The sequence below is a fragment of the Astatotilapia calliptera genome, chromosome 22, assembly GCF_964374335.1.
Source record: "Astatotilapia calliptera chromosome 22, fAstCal68.1, whole genome shotgun sequence".
NCBI lineage: Eukaryota > Metazoa > Chordata > Actinopteri > Cichliformes > Cichlidae > Astatotilapia > Astatotilapia calliptera.
This window is the reverse complement of record NC_137442.1, coordinates 3,534,973-3,543,282: the sequence shown is the minus strand read 5'-3', so window position 1 is coordinate 3,543,282 and position 8,310 is coordinate 3,534,973. Positions and strand designations below refer to the sequence as shown.

The 8,310-nt window shown below is 47.8% G+C and overlaps 1 pseudogene; it reads left to right on the top strand.

The window, feature by feature from the left end:
- The first annotated feature begins 247 nt into the window (after positions 1-247).
- On the top strand, positions 248-681 carry LOC113015148 (Ig kappa-b4 chain C region pseudogene; annotated as a pseudogene).
- Positions 682-8,310: the final 7,629 nt, after the last annotated feature.

Genomic DNA, 8,310 nt, shown 5'->3' with positions numbered 1-8,310 from the left:
TACAACAATGTAAGCAATAAAAAAACCACATTAGGTAAGTAGTGGTATTGAGTTTCTTATCCAGAACAAGCTGTTTATTATGAAGAACTGATGATGTGGAAGCTTAACATCTTTTAAAATTGTTGACACATCTTTGTTTTGTTTTGTTTTTATTTCCAGTGTAGTTTGAACATATTTCAGCTCAAACTGTGTGATGATTCTCTCTGTGCTGATATGCATGAGAGGTTTCTGAAAGGGAAGTGAAACAATGTGTGAGTGAATGACTGGTGGAGCAGAAAAAACACCTGACAGAAACTTCTTAACGGAGAAAATCAAATTGTGGTTCCTGTCCTCTAAGCTGATTGGTGTTTCCTAGGTGATGCCCGCCCCGCCCTGAAGGTGCTGGGTCCCTCCAGTGAGGAGCTGAAACAGGGGAAGGCCACGCTCATGTGTGTGGCCAACAAGGGCTTCCCCTCAGACTGGAGTCTGTCCTGGAAGGTGGATGGCAGTGGCAGCATCAGCTGGGAGGAGAGCAGGAGCCCCGTGGTGCAGGAGAACGACGGCCTCTACAGCTGGAGCAGCACCCTGAGGCTCCCTGCAGACCACTGGATGAAGGTGGGCTCTGTGACCTGTGAGGCCACGAGGGGCTCCCACACTCTGGTCTCAGAGCCACTGATGAGAGACCAGTGTTCCCAGTCCTGACCTGACTAACTGTGACTTTCATGCTGGTCTTACTTTCAGTCTGCACTCTGTAGCTTTAAAAAAAAAAAATCGAATTTCTTCTCTCATTTTTCATTGCTTTGTTTAAAGTTTAAAGTTTGTTTAAAGTTTTAAAGAATAAAAAAATATCTATATTAAATAAGAATCGAGTGTTTGTCTTACTTCTGTGGTGATGTCAATATTAAACTCTAAATAATGATTTCCAGGGTTCTAATTGGAAGCCAGTGTGCTATCTGTAGTCAATATGAGTCGGTAGAATTAAGTCACTTTCAATACATGAAGTAAAGCAAAGTAATGAAATGTTTCAGCATGTTGCAGTTTGTTGTATGAAACACTGACTGCACAGGTGGAGCAGAAAAGCGCTGTATAAGAATGAGTCTATTCTCGTGATCAGTGTTGGGGTAGGTATTTTAAGAAGTCATTTAATATACAGAGTTTTTTTGTTAAAAGTATTCAGTACGTTATTTTGGTGTTTTTTTTTCTGTAAAATCACCTGAAACACAACATGTCATAACTGTCATTGAACAATATGAACTTGTAGGCTACAGTCTCTCACACCAACATAAATCCCTATCCTAATGACGACACACATATTTTCTTTCTCTTGGCATTTAGGTATATGAATACCTGTCAAGGGTCCTTGACATACAGGTCTCCGACTCGGAGGACAAAAATTAATGTCCTGTGTCTTAGGAGGGCAGGATTGCTTTGCTTTTTCTTTATACGATGCTTCGCAGTATTCGTTTTGCCTAACAACCTGTTTTTGACTCCTAAATTGTCATTAATGCAACCGCTCTACATAACAGTCAGTGTAACTGATTAGAAATCTTTTATTCATGAACCTACACATTACGCTTTATTTACTAGTTGTATGTATTTTAACAGAGCAAGAGGTGGACCACACGTTTGAAGAGCTGCTGGTCTTTATAACTGGGGCTGACTTACTTCCACCACTGGGGTCCTGCAACATAGACTTTTATGATCAGGAGTCGGGGATACGCATCGATGTGCAGCTTATCCCTGTATCTTCCGAGACGTGTTGCATACGAGGATCAATTTAAAGATCTTATGAACACTGCATTAAAAGGATTCCTGTGATTTGGAAAGCTGTAGCTGCATTTACATGAACTGATGCTGGAATGCTGTGGTTGAAACCTGTGGCCTTTTGGGAGGAAGTTGTGCTATTCTAAGTGTTCTGAAATGGGATTGCTCCTGGGCTTCTTCAAAATTGTACATTTTAAAAGTGTTTAGTATAAAAGTTGTTTGTTTTTACAAATGTGACTGTATATAGTTGTATTTATAGTCCCGTTAAGACAGGTGGGGTATGCATGCAACAAGCCATGCACCAAAAAGTGATGTTCAGAAAATGCTTCAAGTATTGGAAGGAAAATAACAATTCATCTAGAAATGTTCTTTTGAAAGGTTGTTGTGCAGTCATGTTTAAGTATTCGGTTATAATATACTGCATAGTTTCTTGTTGCTGCGTTGTGTTTGTGTTGTTGTTTTAAATGTACAATAGCTGCCTAACAAACTTTGAACTGAAAGACGCTGACTTTTGTAAAATAAAAGTATTGTACTGTCAGTTCTCATGGTGTCTCTTTACCAATTAAAGTTGAGGCTCACCTGTTACTGTCAAATACTGGTGTTGGGATCCACTGACGAGGGCTGTTCAGTACACAGGTAAGTGCTTAAGTCGAGGTAAACGGTTCAATAAATTTACCTTCATCTGTTCTCAAACTGAGAGCTCAAGATTCCATCTCAACTCAATTTGTTCAACTGCTTTCAGGAACAAAGCAGTTTTAACTCCTAAGTTTAAAGTCAGAGTTGGTTAACTCTGAGATTGGCAGCTGACCTTTGACTATAACCTGTTTAAATATTAATAACTCAATTTGAGGAATGTGAACATGTGTCAGTGCTATTATTAGAACACATACTAATATACACAGAGGGTAACGAGGGAATACACCACAGAAGGCAGACACAGCTGAACCTCATCAGACATGACGAATACACTCACACAGAACGCAGAATCCAAATAAAACAGGGAACCAGAGAATAGCTCTGAGACACGGGTTGACAGAACATAAGGAACAGAGGGACGAAGAGATGCGACTGGAAAACAGAAAATAAATGAAACGAATCATATTAATAATCAAAAACATGAATAGGAAGTCAACAGGTCTTTGGACCATGGCAGTGTTGAACAGCAAAAAAGAGAAAATCTAAAAACCTGAGAAAGAAAAGATGGAAATTTGATCATTTGACTGATTTGGACTTAAAGTTTCTATTTGAAGTATTTGCTAAATTGTGCAGATAATTATGACTCACTGACTTTTGGTGAGTTCATTTAGTGTTAGATTTTTTTTCTTACAGAAATATGATTTTTGATAATGATCGATATTTAGAAATTGAGATTTATTTGAGCTGGTATGAAGCAGAAGTCAAAGGTCACAAATGATTTGTTAAAAAAAATGATATATTTCCAACTTTGTTTTCCTTTAGCAACAATGACATTTTCCCTCTGTGTGTGTGTGTGTGTGTGTGTGTGTGTGTGTGTGTGTGTGTGTGTGTGTGTGTGTGTGTGTGTGTGTTGGGTGTTAAAATGTCTAATATTTTCATAGGCGGGGCTTCTCACCTAATTATCTATGTCCTGATAAGGTTGCAAAAAAACAGGTTCTTATATCTCTAGTTGTGTTGCGTGTATAGGAACTTTGAAGTGAGATCTGTGCTCTGTGGCTCAAAACGGATTTTTTGACGTATTCAGCATCTCTCAGGGACAAGCGGAAAGTGGTGTCCCCATAGACCACCACCTGGGCTGGTTTGGAAAAAGTGTCCTTACAATACATAGAAACCCGTATAGGTGTGTGTGTGTGTGTGTGTGTGTGTGTGTGTGTGTGTGTGTGTGTGTGTGTGTGTGTCCTCAGTGAACTGTATCAGTCTCTGCAGTATCTTCCAGCTGCAGCAGTCACTTCAGTTTCTGTTCAGTCTGACTGAGGGAGGTTTTTGTACGACTGTTTTTCACTGTGTGAACACACGCTGACTGTTAGGATAGTGAAAACTCTGACAGTAATAAACTGCTGCATCTTCAGCCTGGACTCCACTGATGGTCAGAGTGAAGTCAGAGTTTGATCCACTGCCTGTAAAACGATCTGGAATCCCTGATTGTCGAGTGCTAGCATAGTAAACGAGCAGTTTAGGAACTCCTCCATCTTTCTGTTGGTACCAGGATAAACGCTTAGAGTCATAAACATTCTGACTGGTCGTACACTTGATGCTCACAGTTCCTCCCACAGCAGAGCTCACTGCTCCAGGCTGAGTCACTGTGATCTGTCCTCTGGACTCTGAGGACACAGAGACAAAAACATAAAGCAGCTTCATGGTTTTGTGGGCTTCATTTCAGAGGGACAGATGTTGATAGAGGAGAGGAGTTTGATTCTCTGGACTTTACCTGTGAAGCAGCAGCAGAGGAGAGTCCAGATGAGGACGCAGATCAAAGTCATGTTTTTGATGAGGAGGATTTCTGTGGCTTCTGTTGTGATGAAGGACAGCTGTCAGTCATGCAGTGTTCAACTCTCAGGACTATAAACTCTCCCAGAGCACTGGAGCATGGTGCTGCTGATGCAAAGTGCCTCTCTATGGAAATCATCTGACTGAATACAACAGCTACTTGGCTCAAATAGTTGATGCTGGTTATCAGTTAATTAGTTTTTCACAATGTCCACTGTAATTTATTTCAAAAGAACGATTTTCTTGGAAAGGAGATTTCGTCACCCCAATCCAAGTGTTGGCCAATCAGGACTGTGCAGGGTGCCAGTTTAGCGCAGTGGGTCATGGGAGGGGGCAGCAGCCTGGATTTGACCTGTGGCCCTTTTATGAACATAGTTTCTGAGAATCTTCACCCTGAAAGAAGTTAGAAAATGACCTGTCAACAAATTAAAGTGCTGTTCACGTGTAAAAAATAGGCCAGAATAAACAGAAAAGTCAATGTTTTTCAAACTACACCTGTGCATGTAAACATGGCCTCAAAGGTGAAATTTAAAAAAAAAAGGAACAATTTGTAAAAGTTATTTTAGAGTTTTTAAAAACTCACTCAGTACAAAAAACCTTGCAGTGATTCACATTGATGCACGATGCTGACCACAGGTTGGAAAAGTTAAACATGACCACAGCACACATATCACTTGTTAAAATGTTTTGTAGAATAACAGGACAAGACGGGAAAGACTCGACTTTCATGTCCTGAACATGTTATTTTCTGTTTTGTGATGTAGTGTGTAATGCTCAGCAGTATTATCATTTTAACTGGTTCTGTGCATGATCTAAAGCAGTCTTTCTCAAACTGTGGTTCACATACCACAAGTGGTACTTGGGCTCTCTCTGGTGGTACGCGGGAAATCTCCATTTTTTTTTTAAGATTATATAATATACCTGATGCAAAGTGCCTCTCTATGGAAATGATCTGACTGTAAGACAGATTCAGTTGGTCTGAAGAATCATTTATAAGTGGATCTATCAGTTTATTGCAGTTATTTTTTGTCATGGTCCTGGGCCATGTGGGCCCAGTATTCTTAGTTTTCATGTATTTTTGTATTTTGTTCTTTATTTAGGCCATGCTTCCTGGGTTGATCTGTTACGTTGTTCCTTATGTGTTTTCCCTTCGTGACTCTTACCCCCTGTGTGCCCCTCTGTGTATTTATGAGCCCTCGTCTCTCTTTGTGCTTTATTCTATGTTTTCCCCAGCCCGTTATGTCTGCGTTCTCCCCGTGCTCTCTCTCCTCCTGTTTGAACCTCTGTGTACTTCCTGCTTTACTTTGCCCATCTCCCATCAGTGTTACGTCCACTCCTGCCGTGTCTTGTTATGATTATCAGTGTCACCTGTGTTCCCCGTGTGCATCCACTTCCCCTGATCTTCCCTCATGTGTATTTAGTCTCTGTGTTTCGTACAGTCTGTGTCGCGTCGTCTGTGTTCCCACCCTCCGTGTTTCCATGCCCGGTCTATTATATTCCAAGCCATAGCCTTACCTTAGTTTATTCCCAGTTTAGGTTTCTGTTTAGTTATTGCTCTTGTGCTGCCCTTATTCTGGTTTGCTTCTGTTGTATTCATCAGCCACAATAAAAGGCTCGCTTTTGTTTAAGTCCACTTCCTTATCACTCGTGTCTGCACCTGAGTCCTCCACGCACTTTCCACTCGGTCCGTCACAGCGGACCGTGACAGTACGACGCGACCATGTCGGACTCAGCGGACATTTCGGAGGAGGTGGGAGAGGAGCTGAACAGGCTCTGCCGCGTAATGGATCGCATCATCGGATGCACGGATCCGAGAGTGGTTTCCACGGGATTGGCGGCCGTGGACGCCATTATGTTGCGGGAGCCGCGGTTGCGACAGCTCCCCCGCCTCGTCGAGGCATTTGACTCCCTGGGCCCCCTGAAGGAGGAGCTTCGTGCCCGTGCGCTGGCCCAGAGGGTCCTGGATGCCGCCTCAGCACCCACACCTCCACCCCGTAAACGGGTGTCGGCGCCGCTGCCTCATGAGCCAGAGGCTGCGACAGGGGGAACGCTGAGGCCCACTTCCACTCAGCCATCGCCTCACCGTGGATCGGCTTCCTCGTTTCCGCCACCGTCATGCTGCACTAACCGGCACACGGAGGCGGTGGAGGCCGTAGACTTCGGGGACGATGAGCGTCAGCAGGTGTTACGGGCTTATCGGGAGGACGAGCTCCGGTGGAAACCCTGGCTCATCCCAGAGGAGGAACTCTCACCTGCTGCACCGCCTACCAGCCGCTCGCCGTCTCCAACCCGCTCAGACTTCGCTTCCCCTGCCTCGCCGTTAGCGAGGATATGGGCAGAGGAGGATGTTGCCGCTACGCCACCCTCTGCAGTGGTGGCATCAGCGCCCATCGCGCCAGCTACCAGAAGGGGGCGGCGCCGGCGCCGCCGTTGCACCGCACTAACTCCGGTGAGTGACTGCGTTTTTGCGCCTCACGTCCCTTCTATGAAGCAGGGTGAGATGAGTGTTGATTCGCCGGGACCGGAGACTATAACGGAATTGGGCTCCAGAGCTGAAGGAACTGTGTGTGACTGCTTTGAAGGAGCACGCAACGAAATCACAGACCATGTTTTTGACTCTGTAAGATCTGGGACTTTTTCTAGCGTTGCTCTCTTAGTCGCACCACATGAAGCCCAGGTTCATGAGACGGCGAAAGGGGTCCACACGTCGGCAGTACAGGTTGCTTCTGAGCCTGCTAGGAATGGCGTGAGCTTTCTCTCCGCCTCAGACTGCCTTCTACCTCAGCCGTCTGTTCCCGCTGGAGGGTCCGAGGGGCCCGTTCAGCCACCTGTCTCAGCTGGAGGGTCCGAGGGGCCCGTTCAGCCTCAAGCCTCGTCAGCTGGAGGGTCCGAGGGGCCCGTTCAGCCTTCTGTCTCCGCTGGAGGGTCCGAGGGGCCCGTTCAGCCTCAAGCCTCGTCAGCTGGAGGGTCCGAGGGGCCCGTTCAGCCTTCTGTCTCCGCTGGAGGGTCCGAGGGGCCCGTTCAGCAACCTTCCTCATCAGCTGGGGGTTCTGGAGAACCGCACCAGCCTCATGCCACGTCAGCTGGAGGGTCCGAGGGGCCCGTTCAGCCTTTTGTCTCCGCTGGAGGGTCCGAGGAGCCCGTCCAGCCTCATGCCACGTCAGCTGGGGGGTCCGAGGGGCCCGTTCAGCCTTCTGTCTCCGCTGGAGGGTCCGAGGGGCCCGTTCAGCAACCTTCCTCGTCAGCTGGGGGTTCTGGAGAACCGTACCAGCCTCATGCCACGTCAGCTGGAGGGTCCGAGGGGCCCGTTCAGCCTCCTGTCTCCGCTGGAGGGTCCGAGGGGCCCGTTCAGCAACCTTCCTCGTCAGCTGGGGGTTCTGGAGAACCGCACCAGCCTCATGCCACGTCAGCTGGAGGGTCCGAGGGGCCCGTTCAGCCTCCTGTCTCCGCTGGAGGGTCCGAGGGGCCCGTTCAGCAACCTTCCTCGTCAGCTGGGGGTTCTGGAGAACCGCACCAGCCTCATGCCACGTCAGCTGGAGGGTCCGAGGGGCCCGTTCAGCCTTCTGTCTCCGCTGGAGGGTCCGAGGAGCCCGTTCAGCAACCTTCCTCGTCAGCTGGGGGTTCTGGAGAACCGCACCAGCCTCATGCCACGTCAGCTGGAGGGTCCGAGGGGCCCGTTCAGCCTCACGCCTCGTCTGCTGGAGGGCCCGAGGAGCCCATCCAGCCACCTTCTGCTACGCCGGCTCCAGCCTGTGCTTCGCCTGCTGCGGCTTCATCAGAGTCTCCGTCAGCCGCAGCTCCAGAGCCTTCGCCAGCAGCAGCCTCAGAGCCTTCGCCAGCTGCAGCCTCAGAGCCTTCGCCAGCTGCAGCCTCAGAGCCTTCGCCAGCTGCAGCAGCCTCCGAGCCTTCGCCAGCTGCAGCAGCCTCCGAGCCTTCGCCAGCTGCAGCAGCCTCCGAGCCTTCGCCAGCTGCAGCAGCCTCCGAGCCTTCGCCAGCTGCAGCAGCCTCCGAGCCTTCGCCAGCTGCAGCAGCCTCCGAGCCCTCGTCAGCTGCAGCAGCCTCCGAGCCCTCGTCAGCTGCAGCAGCCTCCGAGCCCTCGTCAGC